Below are 24730 nucleotides of genomic sequence, written 5' to 3' on the forward strand. Positions count from 1 at the left end.
AGTCATGGTCATTAGCCATCATGGCCTTTGTGGAAGAGAACTATGACACTTATCACATTGAGTCATTACATATTTGAATCTGTTTTCCATTCTAGACTGTCCGACTCCCATTCACACTTACTCATTTTCAGTCTTTAGCATTCGGCACAATACTGCAAATCCTTGTAAGACTGCTTGGGGCTGCTTCTTGTTCAAACTTTGCCCCAGAGACGTGTCCAAACTTTAGTGTGGGCTTCCCTAATGCTAGGCTGTGTCCCTGGGTGGACCCCTGAGCCCATCCTGAGCTCTTAACGAAGGTGAGGCAATACTGCTGCACCACAGAATGGAATGCCCCAAACAACCCGACCTCTTCCGGAAGCCCACTGCCAGACCCCCTACAACCTTCCCTAGACTAGACCCTCTCAGTAATTTCCCAGTTCCTCATTTCCTTCCCTCCTGTCTTTTAAAAACTGGAGCTCCCTCTGTGCTGATCTGATTTGAGCCCAGCTGCTGCTGACTTCTTGTCCCCTCTGCCCATGCCAGTTTTCATAAAGTCCATCCTGCCACTCTGACTACTGCCTGGTCCTTTTCTTTGACAGTTTCCAAATAAATATGGGTTAAATGGAATTTGAAATCAATGCAGACAAATAGGAGCCCTGTGTAAGTAAACGATACACGCCACACTCGAAAACAGTATTTCTTAACCCTGGTCTGGAGACAGACTGTGTGATGCTCATTATTTGCATGGCATCATAGAGCTATTAAAGATGTCCAAAATGAAACTAGGTTTGAGTTTATTTTCGTTGAAAATATCCTTATACAGGCAGTGAATATTAGCATGTACTGCTGGTAGCTGTGAGGAGTTGAGTACATAGTTTATAATGAAAATATTTGCGCCTTTTTAATCCATATGTTGGTTGGAAAATGTTTATTTCTAGAGGAGGCCCCTTCTCCCAGGGAAATTATGTGTCTGAGCACTTAGAAAACACCTATCTCCGAAGGGGAAGGGACATCTTTGCTGTAGCCCAAGCAACCCCAGGAAGGGGCTCTGGTCTGAAAACGTTTTGGAAGAAGACATTTTATCTAAAGAAAAAACACCAAGTGGACTGTCAGACCCTCACAGGTGAAATTTTGGAGTGAAAAGAAAACCTGTAATTACAAAGCTTGCTTGCTTAGGGAGACCAGTTGCCTCTGGGGGATGAAGAAACACACAGCAAGGGGCCCCGCTACTGGAAATGGTTCCTGAGTGTTCACTGGATTTTTATACATCCTAACTTATTGACACACTGCATGTATTTTGTATGTATCACATATAACATTTAGAAAGTTTGATATATGTAAAAAAGTGCCCTTATATAGCCCATGCTGGCCCCTTGAAACAGGGAGGTGTCCCCAAATCAGGGAATGCAAACTTGCTATAATGTCGCAAAGTTGGGAATCTACCAAACCACTTTCTAGGGGCAGCTTCAGAGAGAAAGAGAGAAAGAGACATTTAAATTAGGTCCTAATTTATCGCGTACTGTTTGTAAATTTGGTATTAACTTACAGCTTTTATTACATATATTCTTGTTAAATAATGGGTCGTATTTAAATGCTTTAAATGTAAAACATTTTCTCTTGCTGGGTAGCAATCTTTAAATCATCCTTTTTACTCTTTTCTCCCCTTCTCAATTTAGCACTGAGCTTCACTTTATGAAAAGAGCATGGTGTGAATAATTTATACTAGCTGTTCTTGTTTTCAGATTTTTTTGTTGTTTAGAAAAAAAAAAAAAAAAAACTCCCGTGGTACGTTGTACTCAATCTTTTTATCTTGCTCTCAGAAACGTCAGTTCTTTTACATGCTCTCATCTCCAGCTACACAAAATTGTATATAGCCCGAGCACTGGGCTGTGGGGCTGTTGGCTTTATACATTTCATGTACTTTAGCGCCTGCCTCCGAGTGTTGTTGTGAGGAAACTGGGGCACAGAGCTGCAGCCACTTGGTCAAGCCCAAGCAGTATGCCTGCAGGGGCCAGCTCTTAACCATCTGTCTCTCCTGTCTCCCAGGGGAAAGGCCCAGTTCTGGGGTGCGCCAAAAGGAGAGGGTCTCTGGGATTGATGGGTCATTTAAGTTCATTGCTTGGGAATGTCACCTCTGTGGATGCCCAAGTCTCCCTGGGGGATGACTGAGAGGCAGAGAGAGAACCGGAACTGAACCCAGCAAGTCACCTGGAGACCAGTGGATGTCAGCGACAAGAGGGGCAAATAGGTGTGGTCATGTGTGCAAACCTCCCAAGAAAGGGTTTTGTGCCCTTGTTTTTATTGAAGCTGGAGCCTCTTTTTTTTTTTCTCCTTTATTTCCTTCTTAAATAACACAATAAACCACTTCCAAAAAAGTTCACACCAGCCTCACTTACGGTTTTTCCTTGACACCGTCCTCTTCTTCACCTTCCCTACCTAATCGCTAACTGTGTCTGTCCATTTTACCTCTAGAAAGAATCCGGAATCATCCCTTTCCTCCCATTGTCACAGCCATCAACCAACATTATCACTGCCCCAAGCCCCGAACTAGCACAGCAGCCCCATGGCTGGACCCCTCACACTCCCTGCACCCACCAGTCTCCTCCACCCTGCGACCAGCAAGACCCTGTCAGAGCAGAAACCAGACCTCCGGGCAGCCGCACAGGGTACTTCATCAGACAACCCCAGGGGGCGCCATATACAATATCTCCACGCTGTTCTCCAGGAGGCACCTTCCATCAGAATAAAACGTGAAGGCATTACTGCAATGCTGCAGGCTGATGTGCAGGCTGAGCCTGGTCCAGCCAGGGGACAACCCTTCCGGCATTGAAAGAGAGCAAAAGAAGGGAAATTCAGGAATTTCTCTAAGTAGCTAAAACCAAGCATTAGTGTTTGAGGACTTCTGGGCATTCTGTTCTTCTCCCACTAATTCCGGACAGTTAAGTGAATCAAAACACAAGGTTGTGTCTTTCCAGATCATCTCACCTGCTCCCTTGCAGAGATATACCATGGACTTGGAAAAGCAAAGGCTCAGTCTCCTGATGCCCCTGGGGAGCTGGCCCAGAATCCAGAGTTTCTACCACCCTTGTCATCACCCCAGGCAGGGTGGGCCCACTCAGAGGAAAGAGGAGCATCAGCCAGCTCCAGCCTTCCTCTTGGGGTGGGGGTTGACAGCCGTCTTCCCGGGTCCTCTCTGCTCCGACCACCTTGGGCCTTCTGCACCAACACCTCCCTCTACCTGGGGTGTAAGGCTCTCTTCTCTGCTTGGCTATCACACACTCAGCCCCTATCAGCTCTCAGCTTCAGTGGTGCTGGCACTGAAGCCCTCCCTGAAAGCCAGTCTCAGCCCAATGCCCTGGGACGTGCCCCCATGACCCCATGGGTCTCCTTCAATGCTGTCCAAGCCACCAGTCCACACCAGTTAGCTTTGTGCCCCTCAGATCCAGTGTCCCATCTTCAATGAGACTGTACATCCATTTGAGCAGCAACCGTCACTTTTGCTTGGTATTCTGTTCCCTGAGCTGGCATAGAGCCTGGCCCATGGGTGGGTATGTTTATGTCGTTTTCACCTCTATCCTGGACATCTGTCACAATGTCCCAACTGGACTCTAAAACTAATCTCCATTCCCTCTAGTCCATTGTCTACACTGCTGCCCGAGTTGGGATTTGTTAACCTAACCCTGTCCAACCTTCTCACTTCCCCACTTAATCCCACCTGACCCCCACTGCCTGCAGGATCCTAGTTATAGTGTACAAGGTTCTCCATCACCCAGCCTCCTCTTTTCTTCCCAATGAGATGCCCAGGTCTCACCCTCTATGTCCACCTATGCTAAACTCCTGCTCAACTCTATAACACTGGTCACATCATGCTCTTTGCCTTGATTGAAATGTAATCTCCTCCTCCCTTCTTCACTCGGCAAACTCCATGTCCTCCAGGATCCAGGTTAAACATCACTTCTTCTGATGTTTCCTGAACCCAAAAACTGAGCTGGGCTCTTCCTACCTTGCATTTCTACAGCTCTCCATTCTAACCTCTACCATAAGGTAAAGCACATTGTTGGGCCATTAATTACTGAACTATTTGTTGCCAACCTGAGGTCTAAGCTCTTGAGTGCAGAGCAGTGTTTATCTATCTCCAATGCCCAGCCCAGGGTCCAACACACGATGTTACTGAATGAATGCATGAATGAACAAATGAAAGAACATAGGAATGACTTATAAGGAGGAGGGATTATAGCAGAAAATAAGAAAGATGGGGGTGGAGGGAGGAGATGGAAAGCTGCCCTCTCCTCCTGAGCTTCCACCAGCTCTCATTACTAACCACTTCCCCCAGCCCACAGTGGCTGCAGATGCAGCTACCCTCCCACCTGAGGTCTTAATGGAATGGGGCCAAATTCTGAGGGATGGAGGAAAAGGAGGACAGATCTGGGCCATCAAATTGTGGAAATCTAGAATGAGGTATGTCCCCAGGGGGACAGACCCAGATGATAGGGGGACACTGAGAGAACCCTGGGACTCCACAATCAGGGCAACAGAATGGAGCAAGAAGAGAAGAAAGAATGGAAGCCAAGGGCGCTGAAGACAAGCTCAACTACTTCACAACAGTCTCCTCAACCATGAAGCCAGAAACCACCACCAAAAAAGCATGTCGTTTGCAAGACTCCTTCCCAAACCATCTAGTTGACCCCTCTAACTGGAATCACTGTTGTCCACATTTCAGAGATGCAAGACAAAGGTCGAGAGGCATGTCATGTCCAAAAAGTTAAAGAGTAGAAAGCTGCAGGGCTCCAATTTGATCCCAGGTCTTTTGTCTCCAATTTCAGACTCCCTTTTCCTCCCACAAAATGTCTCAGCACCAAGAAGTTAATGAGAAAGGCAAAGGACCATTCCTTCTGGGAAGTAGGTTCATATCTTCCAGTATCTTCAGGTTTCTACTTCATGTCTACCCCCTTGGGCTTGGTCTCAGAGAGACAACCCCCAGATTTGTTCTTAAACAGACTGTTTGCAAAGATACAGAATCAAAGTAAAGGCCACATCTCAGTAGAATATCTGCTTGGACACACCAGGTCTCCAGTTCAGAACCCACAGAGGTGACAGCGAGGGCTCTGAGCTCTAACAACCTGGGTTCAAATCCTAGCTCCCCACCTGGCACCTGACCTGGGGCATGCCTCAGACACCTCCACTATAAACCAGGACAACAACAGGACCTTTGTAAGAAAGGACCTATTTTAAATTACAATTCAATAAATGATCCATGAACAGTGCCTGTCCCACAGAAACTGTGATTGGCAGGATTCTAAGGAGTCCCAAGATTGAGTGTTATTCAACCAAACACTCTTCTTAGTACACAGAGATTGAACTTTGTGGGTGGAATGAAGGCTGCTAATAGCTGCCCTTAAGGTATAGGGCAGGGAGACCTCGCAGAAGGGGGTCAGAGAGATTCCAAAGTGTGAGAGAGACTTGACTCGCCACTGCCGAGGGGGACCACTGGAAAGGATGGGGCGGAAGGCAGGCAGCCACTAGGAGCAAAGATCATTCCCCAACCAACAGCCAGCAAGGAAACAGGACCTCAGTCCTGCAGCCGCAAGGAACTGAATTTGGCCAATAACCTAAACCAGCTCGGAACTGATCTTTCCCAGGGCCTCCTGATTAGAGCCCAGCTGGTAGACACCTTGCTCTTGGCCTTGTGAGACCCAGAACAGTTCCTGCCTGGACTTTGAATGTACGGCAGTGTGAGATAATAAATGTACTGCTTTATGCTGTTAAATCAGTGGTGATTTGTATGGCAGCAACAGAAAAACTAATACAGTAAGGGCTCAAGAAACGCTAGCATTAATTACTAAGGAAATGATTCTCCAGTGTTCCTTTTTAAGCACAGATTGCCAATCACTGTGGACTCCAAGCTGACAGTCACAGATTGAAAGAGCAAAAGGGGTCTCATAAGACCAACCTCTTCAGTCTCCTCCTTCTTAGGTAAGTAATAACAAATTATGCCCATTTCACAAATACAAACTGAGGTCTGTCAATTCTTTCCCCCACACCACTGGGAGGAATTGAGAGGGGAAGCACCGGCTCCTAGCACAGTGTTCTTTCAATAACCCTCTGACCACCCCCCTCCCAATGCTTCTGATGGTCAAGTTCATTCCTAACAGTTTCCTCCAACTGATGGGACCAGGCCATCTTCTTTCCACCCTGCCCACCCACCAGATGGGAGTTCTTGGTGACTGTCCCCCCAAACCCAGCTCAGACTAAGGTGTGGACACTTCAAGTAGGACATTAATTTTTGCCCCTTACAGCCCATCTTCTGGTAATATTAGGTCAACATTTATTTATGGCAAAGTCTGAGCAGGTGGGAGTGGAAGGCGAGGAGGAGGACAGCCTAGGGCAGCCAGAGCCTCGTCTCTGTTATCCCAGGGGGCTCAGCTCTGGTCCCCAGCGAGCACCAGCTATCAATATAAAAGCCCTGCAGAGAATGGGGACCACTGTCCTCAGAAGATGGTTTAATGACCACCTGTTCCTTGAACATGACTCTTGTGAGCTAACTACCCTCCCCACGCACACATACCAGTGGCCTATCCAGATATTTCTTCCAGTCATACACATTCATCTCCACCATTTTCCTCAGAGAGCTTCTGACAAATACAATATTCCCATCTCATGTCCACTTCCAGGAATGTTTTGCGACCAAGAGAGACTGGAAGCATGGGCAACTGCTGGCAGCTGTGCTCACAGGGACAGCTCTTCTGACTAGTATATACCTTGATGAACAAATGAATAAAGACATGAATCACTCAACGAGCACCTTACTACGTCAGGACGTCTCCAACCAAGGAAGTGTCTGTGAACATCAGCCAGCCAGTCTTTGCCACTTTGTACTGGGCCAGCAAGATACAAAATTGGCTTCCAGCTTTTGGGAGAGCCATTCTAAAAATAACTCTGTGTGTGTGTGTGTGTGTGTGTGTGTGTGTGTGTGTGTGTGCGCGCGTGTGTGTGTGTCTGTGTGTCTGTGTTGGGGGCAAGGAGATCTGCTTCACTAGATATCTTCAGAGAAAATGGATGTTTCCTCTTTTCCTTGATAACACATAAGTTTAAAACACCTCATAGATTCTAAACACAAACGAAGTTCCCCCAGGGTTTTAACCAACTTGCTTACTAGATGTTTAAATGGGACTTAAAAAGTCCCTTGACCTCATTCCAAAGTACTTCCTGTCACCTAATGTTCTCTCCTGCTCCTAACCATGTGCTGCAAATGCCAAAGGCACCATCTTCCTCCCTCTTTACAAGGTGCTACTTTCTGGGCTGTCACGCTGACAACTTGTCACTGCACTCCCTAAAAGGACTGTCAAATTCTTCTTTAAAAAATCACACATGCCACAACAGAACAAACCATCTCATAGTCACTCAAAATCTGGGCGTCTGAGTTGTTTCACGTGAGAAATGACAACCCAGTGGCATGTGGTTGGCATCCCAGCTTGTGGAACACTATGTACCCGTCAAAACCTTGAAATAGAAGCTACCAATGTGGGCCAGGCTGTCCAGGTCTCTGGAAGTGGCTTAGTGGGACCATACTCACTCTCACCTGGGTCCCACTTTTCTTTTCTTTGCCTCCACTGCTGCAGAGGAACCTCAGGAATGTTCTGGAATCCCCCCTCCTTAACACGTACTGTTCCAACAAGGCAAGTCTTTTGAAAGGAGAAAATATTCTACTGGTAGGAATTTAGAATTGTAAGCTAATATTTGGTAGGCTAAAGAAAATTTCTTCATTGATGGGCTTTCCCTTCTCATATGTCCAGAGGCCCAGAGAAAATTGTCTCCATGAACTGCAAGAAAACAAATGGACGTATCTAGTCTCCTCTGCTGTCAAATGTACATTTAGAATCCAAAAGACACAGAATGAAAATGCAAAAATGTGTCCCAGTCTCACAATATTTGAGAATCACAGTGTTCAACTCTTGCATCTAGTCCTTTCGCCTTCCAGCAGAAGCACTTAAACGATCAAATCTCATGCGACACCAAATGGAAGGAGAGGATTGGTGAGCCCAGCAAAGTGTGCTGCTTCATTTGCCTGCTCGGCTGCATTAAGGCATGCCTACTTCTGTGACTCATAAATTATCACAGTAAGATGATGTCCAGTTCAGTCTGGAATCTTTTCAGAGTTGGCAAACTGATTATTCCCCTTAACAATTTTATTTTTATTGTTTAAGCGCTCTTACAGAGATGGTTGCCTAAATACTCCAAGTGAACTTTTATTGCTTTGGCTCTTTGTAAAAGCCATCTCTTCAACACTACCTAAGTATTCTTCAAGATATACCTTACAGGTTAGACTTGCAAAACTGCAGTATCATGATTGCACAGTCTGACAGTTCAGGAAAGAGCTGGTTTGCATTATTTTGTAAGACACAGCCATTAAATTCAACTATTGCACCACAATGACTCTAATTTTTTTTTTTCAGAGAAATCTCATCTTTCTTTAATCACTCCTAGGTGACAAAACAAGAGCAATTTTGAGTGGCTTCTGTGATCATTCTTCAAAGCCTTAGAGCTCCATTTAACTCTACAGAGTTCAAACTACTCACTGATTTCTTCGTTCCATGACTACGGTTTTTAGCAAAACAGCCATAAAGCACAAGAAGCCACAGATGTCTCTGAGTTTTCCCAAAATGATTAGAAAATAAATGAACATATAAAGCAGAAGTGTAACTCTCAGAAAATCACTATTGTTTGAGCACAAAATACTTCCTACATATACTCATTTCTTGAAGTGGTTTTTCAAAAATGTGGTCACTCTTTCTACAGAGGAACACAGAACACATCACATGGACAGAGTATATGGAAATCAGTGTTTTCCTAGGAAAGAAATGTCAGGAATGAACCAGACCATGAAGAGATTTTAGTACCTGTTTGGTTTGTAGGAAGATGAAAAGGAATTGGTGTCATTTTGCCTGCCAGACTCCCCTTAACATCTCAGAATACTAGCGACTAATAGTAACTGAAACTTGCTCAAAATTTAGATTTGTGGATATTGGAGATGACAGAGGAATCTTTCTTTTTCCTTCACTTTTTCTATATGTCTAGTTTTGATAAAGAAAACGAAGCTGAGATCATCAGGTTTGCCAATGTACATGCATGGACTGTTGTCCTCCATCAAACCACCCCCATATTTCCCAATGAACTGTATTTCTTTTCAGCTCAACTAACTGAATAGGCCATTACTGAAATTTAGTCTCAATGCCTCTAGATGCTCCAGGTGCTGTCCTCAGACTTCCTCCCTGCTCCTAATGCCAACCAGATTCAGAATAGAATTGCATGAATTTACTCATACTGAGGTACAAATGGCCTGCAAAATCTAACTGAGTACAAATCCAACATGCCCAATTCCTTCAAAGATCCAGAGCTAGTGGTACAATATATATTTGTACTATTTTTACAATAATCAAAGCTGATAAACCTACCAGGAAAATAAAAATAAAAACAAAAGCAACCTTGAATCAAAACACATTATTTAGATACAGAAAAGTAGTATTAAGACAAAACTTAAATCTCAGAAAGAGTAGCTTCAACAGGCTTGACCGAGCCCCTAGCACTACAAGTCTATTGTGGAAGAACTGGATGAAGCAAAGATTTGATATGTCACATGTGAGACACTGAGGTTCTCCGGCCTTGTCCACCTACTGATGGACTATAGCCATTAGCCTAAGTGTGGGAAGGGAGAGGAGACAACTCCCTCCCCTCCTCCATCAGAATGGTGGCACTTGATTGAGAACAGATATGGTTCTCTGAAACAAAATGGCGGCAAGATGAGAGTAGATGATCCCTATAAAATTTCTTATTCCTTATCAGATGAACATGAAAGTAACATTTACATTCCGAAAGGACTGACATAAAAAACACTGACAATATATATGTATATGTCTATATTGCCCCTCAACACACACACAATATGATACATGTTAATAAGGAAAATAAAGTTAAGTGGGGAAAGTGCCCTGGGTTTCCTTCCGGTCATTTTATTAATCTCTATTTTTATAGCATCTTTAATTTGATAAATCCAAGGTCAAAAATCAAGTCTGGGCTATAAATAGACCTAAGAGTGATCACATTTGCAGCATCATGGAAACAGACATTACATTTTCCCCATCTAGCACTGACAATAGCTTCCAGCATTCTGTACCCGTGCTTAAATATTTTTTTAAAAGGCAATGGTGGGGCGGGGCAAGATGGCGGACTGGTGAGCTGTATGTTTTAGTTACTCCTCCAGGAAAGTAGATAGAAAGCCAGGAACTGCGTGGACTGGACACTACAGAGCAATCTGACTTTGGGCATACTTCATACAACACTCATGAAAACGTGGAACTGCCGAGATCAGCGAAATCTGTAAGTTTTTGTGGCCAGGGGACCCGCGCCCCTCCCTGCCAGGCACGGTCCTGTGGGAGGAGGGGCTGTCAGCTCCGGGAAGGAGAAGGGAGAACTGCAGTGGCAGCCCTTATCGGAATCTCATTCTACTGATCCAAACTCCAACCATAGATAGACTGAGACCAGACACCAGAGAATCTGAGAGCAGCCAGCCCAGCAGAGAGGAAACAGGCATAGAAAAAAAACAACACGAAAAACTCCAAAATAAAAGCGGAGGATTTTTGGAGTTCTGGTGAACATAGAAAGGGGAAGAGCAGAGCTCAGGCCCTGAGGCTCATATGCAAATCCCAAAGAAAAGCTGATCCCTCTGCCCTGTGGAACTTTCCTTAATGGACCTAATTGCTTTGTCTCTTAGCATTTTAATAACCATTAGATCTGTGAGGAAGGCCCTTTTTTTTTAATCCTTTTTTCTTTTTCTAAAACAATTACTCTAAGAAGCTCAATACAGAGAGCTTCAAAGACTTGCAATTTGGGCAGGTCAAGTCAAGAGCAGAACTAAGAGAGCTCTGAGACAAAACGCAATAATCCAGTGGCTGAGAAAATTCACTAAACACCACAACTTCCCAAGAAAAGGGGGGTGTCCGCTCACAGCCATCATCCTGGTGGACAGGAAACACTCCTGCCCATCTCCAGCCCCATAGCCCAGAGCTGCCCCAGACAACCCAGTGTGACGGAAGTGCTTCAAATAACAGGCACACACCACAAAACTGGGCGTGGAAATTAGCCTTCCCTGCAACCTCAGCTGATTGTCCCAGAGTTGGGAAGGTAGAGCAGTGTGAATTAACAAAGCCCCATTCAGCCATCATTTCAGCAGACTGGGAGCCTCCCTACACAGCCCAGCAGCCCAGAACTGCCCTGGGGGGATGGCACTCACCTGTGACATAGCACAGTCATCCCTCAACAGAGGACCTGGGGTGCACAGCCTGGAAGAGGGGCGAACTTGCAAGTCTCAGGAGCCATACGCCAATACCAAGGACTTGTGGGTCAGTGGCAGAGACAAACTGTGGCAGGACTGAACTGAAGGATTAGACTATTGCAGAAGCTTTAAAACTCTAGGATCACCAGGGAGATTTGATTGTTAGAGCCACCCCACTCCCCCCTCCCTGACTGCCCAGAAACACGCCCCATATACAGGGCAGGCAACACCAACTACACACGCAAGCTTGGTACACCAATTGGATCCCACAAGACTCACTCCCCCACTCACCAAAAAGGTTAAGCAGGGGAGAACTGGCTTGTGGAAAACAGGTGGCTCGTGGACGCCACCTGCTGGTTAGTTAGAGAAAGTGTACTTCACGAAGTGGTAGATCTGATAAATTAGAGATAAGGACTTCAATTGGTCTACACATCCTAAAAGAACCCTATCAAGTTCAGCAAATGCCAAGAAGCCAAAAACAACAGAAAATTATAAAGCATATGAAAAAATCAGACGATATGGATAACCCAAACCCAAGCACCCAAATCAAAAGAACAGAAGAGACACAGCATCTGGAGCAGCTACTCAAAGAACTAAAGATGAACAATGAGACCATAGTCCAGAATACAAAGGATATCAAGAAGACCTTAGAAGAGCATAAAGAAGGCACTGCAAGACTAAATAAAAAAATAGATGATCTTACGGAAATTAAAGAAACTGTTGACCAAATTAAAAAGATTCTGGACACTCATAGTACAAGACTAGAGGAAGTTGAACAACGAATCAGTGACCTGGAAGATGACAGAATGGAAAACGAAAGCATAAAAGAAAGAATGGGAAAAAAATTGAAAAAATCCAAACGGACCTCAGGGATATGATAGATAATATCAAACGTCCTAATATAAGACTCATTGGTGTTCCAGAATGGGAAGAAAAGGGTAAAGGTCTAGGAAGAGTATTCAAAGAAATTTTTGGGGAAAACTTCGCAAATCTTATAAACAACATAAATACACAAATCATAAATGCTCAGCGAACTCCAAATAGAATAAATCCGAATAAACTCACTCCGAGACATATTCTGATCACACTGTCAAACACGGAAGAGAAGAAGCAAGTTCTGAAAGCAGCAAGAGAAAAGCAATTCGCCACATACAAAGGAAACAGCATAAGACTAAGTAGTGACTACTCAGCAGCCACTATGGAGGCTAGAAGGCAGTGGCACGATATATTTAAAATTCTGAGTGAGAAAAATTTCAAACCAAGAATACTTTATCCAGCAAAGCTCTCCTTCAAATTTGAGGGAGAGCTTAAATTTTTCACAGACAAACAAATGCTGAGAGAATTTCCTAACAAGAGACCTGCCCTACTGGAGATACTAAAGGGAGCCCTACAGACAGAGAAACAAAGAAAGGACAGAGAGATCTGGAGAAAGGTTCAGTACTAAAGAGATTCGGTATGGGTAAAATAAAGGATATTAATAGAGAGAGGGGAAAAATATATATGACAAACATAAACCAAAGGATAAGATGGCTGATTCAAGAAATGCCTTCACGGTTATAACATTGAATGTAAATGGATTAAACTCCCCAATTAAAAGATATAGATTCACAGAATGGATCAAAAAAAATGAACCATCAATATCTAGCATACAAGAGAATCATCTTAGACACAGGGACACAAAAAAATTGAAAGTGAAAGGATGGAAAAAAATATATCATGCAAGCTACAGCCAAAAGAAACCAGGTGTAGCAATGTTAATCTCAGATAAAATAGACTTTAAATGCAGGGATGTTTTGAGAGACAAAGAAGGCCACTACATACTAATAAAAGGGGAAATTCAACGAGAAGAAATAACAATCATAAATGTCTATGCACCCAATCAAGGTGCCACAAAATACATGAGAGAAACACTGGCAAAACTAAAGGAAGCAATTGATGTTTCCACAATAATTGTGGGAGACTTCAACACATCACTCTCTCCTATAGATAGATCAAACAGACAGAGGACCAATAAGGAAAATGAAAACCTAAACAATCTGATAAATGAATTAGATTTAACAGACATATACAGAACATTACATCCCAAATCACCAGGATACACATACTTTTCTAGTGCTCATGGAACTTTCTCCAGAATAGATCATATGCTGGGACATAAAACAAGCCTCAGTAAATTTAAAAAGATGGAAATTATTCAAAGCACATTCTCTGACCACAATGGAATACAATTAGAAGTCAATAACCATCAGAGACTTAGAAAATTCACAAATACCTGGAGGTTAAACAACACACTCCTAAAGAATCAGTGGGTTAAAGAAGAAATAGCAAGAGAAATTGCTAAATATATAGAGACGAATAAAAATGAGAACACAACATACCAAAACCTATGGGATGCAGCAAAAGCAGTGCTGAGGAGGGAATTTATAGCACTAAACACATACATTAAAAAGGAAGAAAGAGCCAAAATCAAAGAACTAATGTAACAACTGAAGAAGCTAGAAAATGAACAGCAAACCAATCCTAAACCAAGTAGAAGAAAAGAAATAACAAGGATTAAAGCAGAAATAAATGACATAGAGAACAGAAAAACAATAGAGAGGATAAATATCACCAAAAGTTGGTTCTTTGAGAAGATCAACAAGATTGACAAACTCCTAGCTAGACTGACAAAATCAAAAAGAGAGAAGACCCATATAAACAAAATAATGAATGAAAAAGGTGACATAACTGCAGATACTGAAGAAATTTAAAAAATTATAAGAGGATACTATGAACAACTGTATGGCAACAAACTGGATAATGTAGAGGAAATGGACAATTTCCTGGAAACATATGAACAACCTAGACTGACCAGAGAAGAAACAGAAGACCTCAACAACCCATCACAAGCAAAGAGATCCAATCAGTCATCAAAAATCTTCCCACAAATAAATGCACAGGGCCAGATGGCTTCACAGGGGAATTCTACCAAACTTTCCATAAAGAACTGACACCAATCTTACTCAAACTCTTTCAAAACATTGAAGAAAATGGAACACTACCTAACTCATTTTATGAAGCTAACATCAATCTAATACCAAAACCAGGCAAAGATGTTACAAAAAAGGAAAACTACCGGCCAATCTCCCTAATGAATATAGATGCAAAAATCCTCAACAAAATACTTGCAACTCGAATCCAAAGACACATTAAAAAATCATACACCATGACCAAGTGGGGTTCATTCCAGGCATGCAAGGATGGTTCAACATAAGAAAATCAATCAATGTATTACTACACATTCAAAATTCAAAAGGGAAAAATCAAATGATCATCTCAATAGATCCGGAAAAAGCATCTGACAAAATCCAACATCCGTTTTTAATAAAAACACTTCAAAAGGTAGGAATTGAAGGAAACTTCCTCAATAAGATAAAGAGCATATATGAAAAACCCACAGCCAGCATAGTACTCAATGGTGAGAGACTGAAAGCCTTCCCTCTAAGATCAGGAACAAGACAAGGATGCCCGCTGTCACCACTGTTATTCAACATTGTGCTGGAAGTGCTAGCCAGGGCAATCCAGCAAGAAAAAGAAATAAAAGGCATCCAAATTGGAAAAGAAGAAGTAAAACTGTCATTGTTTGCAGATGATATGATCTTATATCTGGAAAACCCTGAGAAATCGGCGATACAGCTACTAGAGCTAATAAACAAATTTAGCAAAGTAGCGGGATACAAGATTAATGCACATAAGTCTGTAATGTTTCTGTATGCTAGAAATGAACAAACTGAAGAGATACTCAAGAAAAAGATACCATTTTCAATAGCAACTAAAAAAATCAAGTACCTAGGAATAAACTTAACCAAAGATGTAAGAGACCTATACAAAGAGAACTACGTAACTCTACTAAAAGAAATAGAAGGGGACCTTAAAAGATGGAAAAATATTCCATGTTCATGGTTAGGAAGGCTAAATGTCATTAAGATGTCAATTCTACCCAAACTCATCTACAGATTCAATGCAATCCCAATCAAAATTTCAACAACCTACTTTGCAGACTTGGAAAAGCTAGTTATCAAATTTATTTGGAAAGGGAAGATGCCTCGAATTGCTAAAGACACTCTGAAAAAGAAAAACGAAGTGGGAGGACTTACACTCCCCGACTCTGAAGCTTATTATAAAGCCACAGTTGTCAAAACAGCATGGTACTGGCACAAAGATAGACATATAGATCAATGGAATCGAATTGAGAATTCAGAGATAGACCCTCAGATCTATGGCCGACTGATCTTTGATAAGGCCCCCAAAGTCACTGAACTGAGTCATAATGGTCTATTCAACAAATGGGGCTGGGAGAGTTGGATATCCATATCCAAAAGAATGAAAGAAGACCCCTACCTCACACCCTACACAAAAATTAACTCAAAATGGACGAAAGATCTCAATATAAAAGAAAGTACCATAAAACTCCTTGAATATAATGTAGGAAAACATCTTCAAGACCTTGTATTAGGCGGCCACTTCCTAGACTTTACACCCAAAGCACAAGCAACAAAAGAAAAAATAGATAAATGGGAACTCCTCAAGCTTAGAAGTTTCTGCACCTCAAAGGAATTTCTCAAAAAGGTGAAGAGGCAGCCAACTCAATGGGAAAAAATTTTTGGAAACCATGTATCTGACAAAAGACTGATATCTTGCATATATAAAGAAATCCTACAAGTCAATGACAATAGTACAGACAGCCCAATTATAAAATGGGCAAAAGATATGAAAAGACGGTTCTCTGAAGAGGAAATACAAATGGCCAAGAAACACATGAAAAAATGTTCAGCTTCACTAGCTATTAGAGATGCAAATTAAGACCACAATGAGATACCATCTAACACCTATTAGAGTGGCTGCCATTAAACAAACAGGAAACTACAAATGCTGGAGGGGATGTGGAGAAACTGGAACTCTTATTTTTTGTTGGTGGGACTGTATAATGGTTCAGCCACTCTGGAAGTCGGTCTGGCAGTTCCTTAGAAAACTAGATATAGAGTTACCATTCAATCCAGCGATTGCACTTCTCGGTATATAACCGGAAGGTCAGAAAGCAGTGACATGAACAGATATCTGCACGCCAATGTTCATAGCAGCATTATTCACAATTGCTAAGAGATGGAAACAACCCAAATGTCCTTCAACAGATGAGTGGATAAATAAAATGTGGTATATACACACGATGGAATACTACACGGCAGTAAGAAGGAACAATCTCGTGAAACATATGACAACATGGATGAACCTTGAAGACATAATGCTGAGTGAAATAAGCCAGGCAAAGAAAGAGAAATATTACATGCTACCACTAATGTGAACTTTGAAAAATGTAAAACGAATGGTTTATAATGTAGAATGTAGGGGAACTAGCAATAGAGAGCAATTAAGGAAGGGGGAACAGTAATCCAAGAAGAACAGATACGCTATTTAACGTTCTGGAGATACCCAGGAATGACTATGGTCTGTTAATTTCTGATGGATATAGTAGGAGCAAGTTCACAGAAATGTTGCTATATTATGTAACTTCCTTGGGGTAAAGTAGGAACAGGTTGGAAGTAAAGCAGTTATCTTAGGTTAGTTGTCTTTTTCTTACTCCCTTGTTATGGTCTCTTTGAAATGTTCTTTTATTTTATGTTTTTCTTTTTTGTTTTTTTCTTGTTTTTTTTTTGTTTTTAATTTTTTTTCCATACAGTTGATTTAAAAAGGAAGAACAGTTTAAAAAAATAAAACAAACAAACAAACAAAAAAAAAAACAGGAAAAAAATATGTAGTGCCCCCTTGAGGAGCCTGTGGAGAATGCAGGGGTATTGGCCTACCCCACCTCAATGGTTGCTAACATGACCACAGACATAAGGAACTGGTGGTTTGATGGGTTGAGCCCTCTACCATAGGTTTTACCCTTGGGAAGACAGTTGCTGCAATGGAGAGGCTAGGCCTCCCTATGGTTGTGCCTAAGAGCCTCCTACCGAATGCCTCTTTGTTGCTCAGATGTGGCCCTCTCTCTCTAGCTAAGCCAACTTGAAAGGCGAAATCACTGCCCTGCCCCCCTACGTGGGATCAGATACCCAGGGGAGTGAATCTCCCTGGCAACGTGGAATATGACTCCCGGGGAGGAATCTAGACCTGGCATCGTGGGACGGAGAACATCTTCTTGACCAAAAGGGGGATGTGAAAGGAAATGAAATAAGCTTCAGTGGCAGAGAGATTCCAAAAGGAGCCGAGAGGTCACTCTGGTGGGCACTCTTATGCACACTTTAGACAACCCTTTTTAGGTTCTAAAGAATTGGGGTAGCTGGTGGCGGATACCTGAAACTATCAAACTACAACCCAGAACCCATGAATCTCGAAGACAATTGTATAAAAATGTAGCTTATGAGGAGTGACAATGGGATTGGGAAAACCATAAGGACCACACTCCACTTTGTCTAGTTTATGGATGGATGAGTAGAAAAATAGGGGAAGGAAACAAAAAAACAAACAGACAAAGGTACCCAGTGTTCTTTTTTACTTCAATTGCTCTTTTTCACTTTAATTATTATTCTTATTATTTTTGTGTGTGTGCTAATGAAGGTGTCAGGGATTGATTTATGTGATGAATGTACAGCTGTGTGGTGGTACTGTGAACAATCGAATGTATGATTTGTTTTGTATGACTGCGTGGTATGTGAATATATCTCAATAAAATGAAGATTAAAAAAAAAAGAGAGAGAGACAATGACAATTAAAGGCAATTAAAGATCCTGGACAGGAGCTAAGAAAAGAGGAGGGAAGTCTCAAAAGGACATGAGAAAATTGGAATATAGACTCTAAGCTTTATATCAATGTCAAAATTTTTGAACTTGATAACTGCACTTAATGTGAATACATAAGTGAATATCCTTGTTCTTAGGAAAGGTACATGGCAGTATTAAGTGTTCAAGGAGAATGATGTATACAATGTACATTCAAGTGGTCAGAAAATGGATTGATGGACAGACAGAGAAATAGATGTATTGATAGATTGAACTACAGCTTGCTAGAATGGTAGGGGAAATGTGACAAAATGTTAAAATTGGTAAATCTGGGCACCTGGGGGGATGGGGTGTGTTGGGGTTCTCCGCATGAGGTTTGTATTGTTTTTGTAATTGTCCTGTAAGTTTGAAAGTATTTCAAAATAAAAAAGTTTAAATTAAAAAAAAAAAAGGCAATGGTTCCCTTCAGGGCAAGCTTTGCAACACATTTCACAATATTGTTAAAGTTAGAGAAGTAATGCCTATTTGGAAATCCAGTTAAAAGTCATTAGGAATTGGGTGAGCCAAAAATCAAACTGTAAGGAATCAAGCAAGGGTTAGCTGCATTCTGAACATTTTTTGTAGAAGTTCCTCCATGTGTTCTTAAAGACATCCAGCACTGAATTTTTTTTCCTCTGTCATTTTTTCCCCATTTTTATTGAGATTGTTCAGATACCATACAGTTATCCAAAGATCCAAAGTGTACAATCAGTTGCCCCTGGGTACCCTCATACAGTGGTGCATCCATCACCACACTTCATTTTTGTTCAATTTTTAGAAACTTTTCATTACTTCAGACAAGAAATAAAGTGAAAGATGAAAAAAGAAAAAAAGAAAAGGAAACTCTAATCCTCCCCTATCCCTAACCAACCCCCCTCAATTGTTGACTCGTGGTATTGGTATAGTACATTTGTTACTGTTTATGAAAAAATCTTGAAATACTACTAACTGTAGTATATAGGTTGTAATAGGTATATAGTTCTTCCCTATATGCCCCTCTATTATTAACTTCTAATTGTATTGTCATACATTTGTTCTGGTTCATGGGAGTGATTTCTAGTATTTGTACAGTTGATCACGGACATTGCCCACCATAGGATTCAGTTTTATACATTCCTGTCTTTTGACTTCCAGCTTTCCTTCTGGTGACATATATGACTCTGAGCTTCCCCTTTCCACCTCATTCACACACCATTTGGCGCTGTTAGTTATTCTCACATCTTGCTACCAACACTCCTGTTCATTTCCAAACATTTAAGTTCATCCTAATTGAACATTCTGCTCATACTAAGCAACCACTCCCCATTCGTAAGCCTTGTCTTATATCTTGGTACCTTATATTTCATGTCTATGAGTTTACATATTATAATTAGTTCCTATCAGTGAGACCCTGCAATAATTGTCCTAATGTATCTGGCTTATTTCACTCAGTATATTGCCCTCGAGGTTTTGTCATCAACCCATTTTTTTTAATATGGTTTTGTTCACTCACCATACATTCCATCCCAAGTAAATAATCGATGGTTCTCTGCATGGTCATACATTTATGTGTTCACCACCTTCACCACTATCTATATAAGAGCATCTACATTTCTTCCACAAGGCAGGAGGGAGAGTCAAAGAAGGTAGAGAGGGAAAAGAAAGAGGAAAAAAATGACAGCTAGGAAGCAGCAAAAGGAAAAATAACCTTAAATCAAAGTAGAATAAAGAATCAGACAATACCACCAATGTCAAGTGTCTAACATGCCTCCCCTATCCCCACCTCTTATCTGTATTTACCTTGGTATATCACCTTTGTTACATTAAAGGAAGCATAATACAATGATTCTATTAGTTACAGTCTCTAGTTTATGCTGATTGCATCCCTCCCCCAATGCCTCCCCATTTTTAACACCTTGCAAGGTTGACATTTGCTTGTTCTCCGTCGTAAAAGAACGTATTTGTATATTTTATCACAATTGTTGAATACTCTAGATTTCACCAAGTTACACAGTCCCAGTCTTTATCTTTCCTCCTTTCTTGTGGTGTCTCACATGCTCCCCACCTTCCTCTCTCAATAGTATTCATAGTTATCTTTGTTCAGTGTTCTTACATTGTTGTGCTACCATCTCCCCAAATTGTGTTCCAAACCACGCACTCCTATCTTCTATCACTCTGTAGTGCTCCCTTTAGTATTTCCTGTAGGGCAGGTGTCTTGTTCACAAAGTCTCTCACTGTCTGTTTGTCAGAAAATATTTTGAGCTCTCCGTCATATTTGAAGGGCAGCTTTGCTGGATATAGGATTCTTGGTTGGCAGTTTTTCTCTTTCAGTATCTTAAATATATCACACCACTTCCTTCTTGCCTCCATGGTTTCTGCTGAGAGATCCGCACATAGTCTTATTAAGCTTCCTTTGTATGTAATGGATCACTTTTCTCTTGCTGCTTGCGGGATTCTCTCTGTCTTTGACATTTGATAATCTGATTATTAAGTGTCTTGGCGTAGGCCTATTCATATCTCTTCTGTTTGGAGTACGCTGTGCTTCATGGATCTGTAATTTTATGTCTTTCATAAGAGATGGGAAATTTTCATTAATTATTTCCTCTATTATTGCTTCTTCCCCTTTTCCCTTCTCTTCTCCTTCTGGGACACCAATGACACGTACATTATTGTACTTTGTTTCATCCTTGAGTTCCCGGAGACATTGCTCATATTTTTTCATTCTTTTCTCCATCTGCTCCTTTGTGTGTAGGCTTTCAGGTGTTTTGTTCTCCAGTTCCTGAGTGTTTTCTTCTGCCTCTTGAGATCTGCTGTTGTATGTTTCCATTGTGTCTTTCATCTCTTGTGTTGTGCCTTTCATTTCCATAGATTCTACTAGCGGTTTTTTTGAACTTTCGATTTCTGCCTTGTATATGCCCAGTGTTTCCTTTACAGCCTCTACCTCTTTTGCAATATCTTCTCTAAACTTTTTGAATTGATTTAGCATTAGTTGTTTAAATTCCTGTATCTGAGCTGAAGTGTACATTTGTTCCTTTGACTGGGCCATAACTTTGTTTTTCTTAGTGTAGGTTGTAATTTTCTGTTGTCTGGGCATGGTTTCCTTGGTTATCCAAATCAGGTTTTCCCAGACCAGAACAGGCTCAGGTCCCAGAGGGAAGAAATATTCAGTATCTGGTTTCCCTGCAGGTGTGTCTTAGAAAATTGCTCCACCCTGTGATGCCTCAGGTCACTGTGCTTTTCTGCCCAGCAGGTGATGCCTGTTAGCCCATAATTCTTGACTGGGGTAAGGAGGTATGGCCGTGTTCCCCCAGGCTCTGGGGTCTGGTTCTGAATAGAAAGGGCCCCACACCTTTCCTCCTAGAGAAGACAGACCTCTGCGGTAGAGGTCATTAGCATTTCAATGGTCTCCTTCTCTGCTTGTGCTGTCTCTACCCTTCCCCGAGTCACAGCCCTGGAAACTGAAAATGACTAGGGCTTTCCCCACTGAGCCGAAAAAGAAACAGATAGTCCCCTTCAGACCCAGTCCAAGGCGACCCTCCAGCTCTCCAAGGTCAGTCGTCACCCAAAGCCTCTGTCTGTTTTTTGGGGATGCGTACCTGTAGTGAGCAGTTCACACTCGCTACTTAAAACCCCAGTTGAAGCTCAGCTGAGCTGTATTCGCTTGCTGGGAGAGAGCTTCTCTCTGCCACCATGAGGCTTTGCAGCTCAGGCTATGGGAGGGGGTCTCGTGACTTGGATCCCCAGGTTTTACTTACAGATTTTATGCTGTGTTCTCGGGCATTCCTCCCAATGCAGGTTGGTGTATGATGAGTGGATGGTCTCGTTTGTCCCCCCACAGTCATTCTGGATTATTTACTAGTTGTTTCTGGTTTTTTGTAGTTGTTCCAGGGAGACTACTTAGCTTCCACTCCTCTCTATGCTGCCATCTTGCCCCTCTCCCAGCACTGAATTTTTGAAGTGATTTCTTTTCTGATTTGAGAACTCTGACTCCTCTGTCTCTGTGTTTCACAGGTGTTTTTCCTTTTAAATTTAAATCATGGTAAGTAAAGCTTTCTTTCAAGGACTCCCAGTGACTGAACCTTAGAATTATCACATGAAGGGATATGGAAAGGAGAGGGGAAAAAATCACCTTAAGAAAAGAGATTCTTGGAGTCTTCAGGCAGAATTATAAACTTCAAGTAAATGACAAGTCACAAAGCTGGTGCTATGAATGGTTTTACTGTGCAATCCTGTAAAATGGAGACATGAAGCCACTAAAACTGAAGCAACCATATTTCGTCTCTTACCAAATAGCACAGAACAATACATAACAGAGGACAGTCACTGTTCTAAATGACTTTGACCTCAGCATCCTGGGGCTCTTATTCACAGTCATTTCATCCAGGCAGGAGATATCTCTGCTGGCTCTGGGGTCTCAACTCATTACTTGTCTACATGTAGATGTGGGGGCAGGGAAAGCCTTGCTGGAAGAATGAGAGGTTGTGTATGGATTGAATAATGTGGGAAAGCATTCATACTTTTAAAAAATTGTCATAGCCGCATTATTCCTAATAGCCAAAAAATGGAAACAACCACATGTTCATCAACTGGAGAATGGATAAACTGTGGTATATCCACTCAATGGAATACACTACTCAACAGTAAAAAGCAACTAAGTATGGATACAGGCTACAAAATGGATGAACCTCAAAAACATATGCTAAGTGAAAGAAGGCAATCACAAAATACCACATATTGTATGATTTATGAAATGTTCCAAAAAGGCAAATCTACAGAGACAGAAAGTAGATTAGTGGTTGTCTAGTGCTGGGGTGGGAACAGGTATTAATGAAAGAAGCACGAGGAAACTTACTCTGGGTGATGGTGATGATCATACAACTAGGTGAATTTACTAAAAATCATCACATTATACACTATAAATTGGTGAACTGGGTGATATGCAAATTATACCTCCACACAGCTGTTTTAAAAATAAATATGAAACGGCAAGAGCCCAAAGGCATGCAAGAGGCAAGACGTGCCTGTGGAGGGTCTTCTGCCCTCACATCTGGTCTTTTGGGTCCAGGTTGCTCACATCTGGTGCTGAAGCACCTCGGTTTTCATGCCATGCTTCCAATTAAGAGATGGCCTAAAGCCCCCAAGTCAGCTGCCAGGACAGGTGACCACCCAAGCAGCTATGGAATCTACAGCTTCATTTAAGCTTAATTTGCTGTGGCCAAATTAAACTATTGGGTCACCATTTAATGCCCTGAACTGCTGTCAGTGTGTTAACATTCCTGTATATGGGGCAACTGGATCCACATCTGAGTTGAACATGGTTGGAGTTCAGAATACACATGCTAAAGGTCACGTTCCAATTGAGCAGTTATTTGTAAAATGAGGGTACCAGTACCCATGGCATAGAGTTGTAAGAATTAAACGAGTCCTTCCATATAGAGTTCTTGCCAAGGCCTGGCCCACAGTGCATATTTCAATATATGTTAGTTGCTACTATTTCTGTGCTTTGAGTATAGTTAAGGAATTTAAAGAATTTTAGAGCAAATTCTTTCAATGAAAATATTAGTAATTTGCACCTGTGGCATACAGTGTTCTAAAAGTCTATTACTGGAAAAAATATCTATTGCTTTACTTGATAAAACACTGGAATTCCTTAGTATTAAAATGTAAAAAGAAGTATTTAGAGCAAAAGCAGGAAAAGTAAAATTCAATATCTGCTTCTTATCTGGTATGCTCTTAAATTAAATAGGAATGAGTAAAATGTATATTAATTCAGTTACGATGAGTTAGAAAAGTTTAGGTGTAACAGTGTGCTTTAAAGTATTTTCACAATGTTTCTTTGGGATGGAATTATTTATAAAGTTAGTCTCTAAGGACAGAATTTTGTTGTTTCTTCAAAATGGAATGAATCACAATGAAGAAGTCAATTTTAACATATATATATCTTAATTCTGTGCACTATTGAGATCAAAGGGGTGATAACTTTGTATCCTTTAATGCTGCCAGAGCTGGCTGTGGAGACCATTGTGATTTCGCTTTAACGTAAGTGACTGACTGGCTATGGCATGAAAACACCAGAATGTGGCCAAAGTCTCAAAAGCGGTCACATCAGCCTAGCTTCAAACGAAAGGGGGCCAGCATCTCAATCATTAGAATGCCCATTTGTCAAATTTAAATATGGTCCACGTGTCATTTACTGGGATGAAATTAATTGCCTCCAACATCAACACTTCAAGTATGAAATACCTGATACTTCCAAAGAAAATTTAAAATTCAAGAATAGCCAGAATTAGAGAAATGGATGGTGGGTAAAAGAAATAATCTTTCTCCCAGAGATTTCTGGGAGAATTTTCTTAGAACTGAAATGAGCCTTAGGGATGATTTCAAAACAGTTACTTCAAAAAATGCATATGTTTGGTAGTGAAGTCAGGAAGAGAAGCATGGAGACGAGGGGAGTAACATTCTGAGAACCTATTATCTGTAAAGCACAGCATTTTCTTTCTTAAGCAGTGCTGTCCAACAGAACTCACTAAGATGAGGGAAATGTTCTATATCTGTACTGCCCAATACAACAGTCATTAGCCACAGTGTCTATTTTTTCCATAGCACAACAACATTCAGGTACATTAAAAACATTTGCATACAAAATAAC

The 24730-nt window shown here is 41.5% G+C and overlaps 1 pseudogene; it reads left to right on the plus strand.

Annotated features, from left to right (window-relative positions):
- Nucleotides 1-4231: 4231 nt before the first annotated feature.
- LOC119524038 overlaps nucleotides 4232-24730 on the plus strand; it is a 31851-nt pseudogene continuing 11352 nt past the window's right edge.

Source organism: Choloepus didactylus, chromosome Y (genome assembly GCF_015220235.1).
Source record: "Choloepus didactylus isolate mChoDid1 chromosome Y, mChoDid1.pri, whole genome shotgun sequence".
Classification (NCBI taxonomy): Eukaryota; Metazoa; Chordata; class Mammalia; order Pilosa; family Megalonychidae; genus Choloepus; species Choloepus didactylus.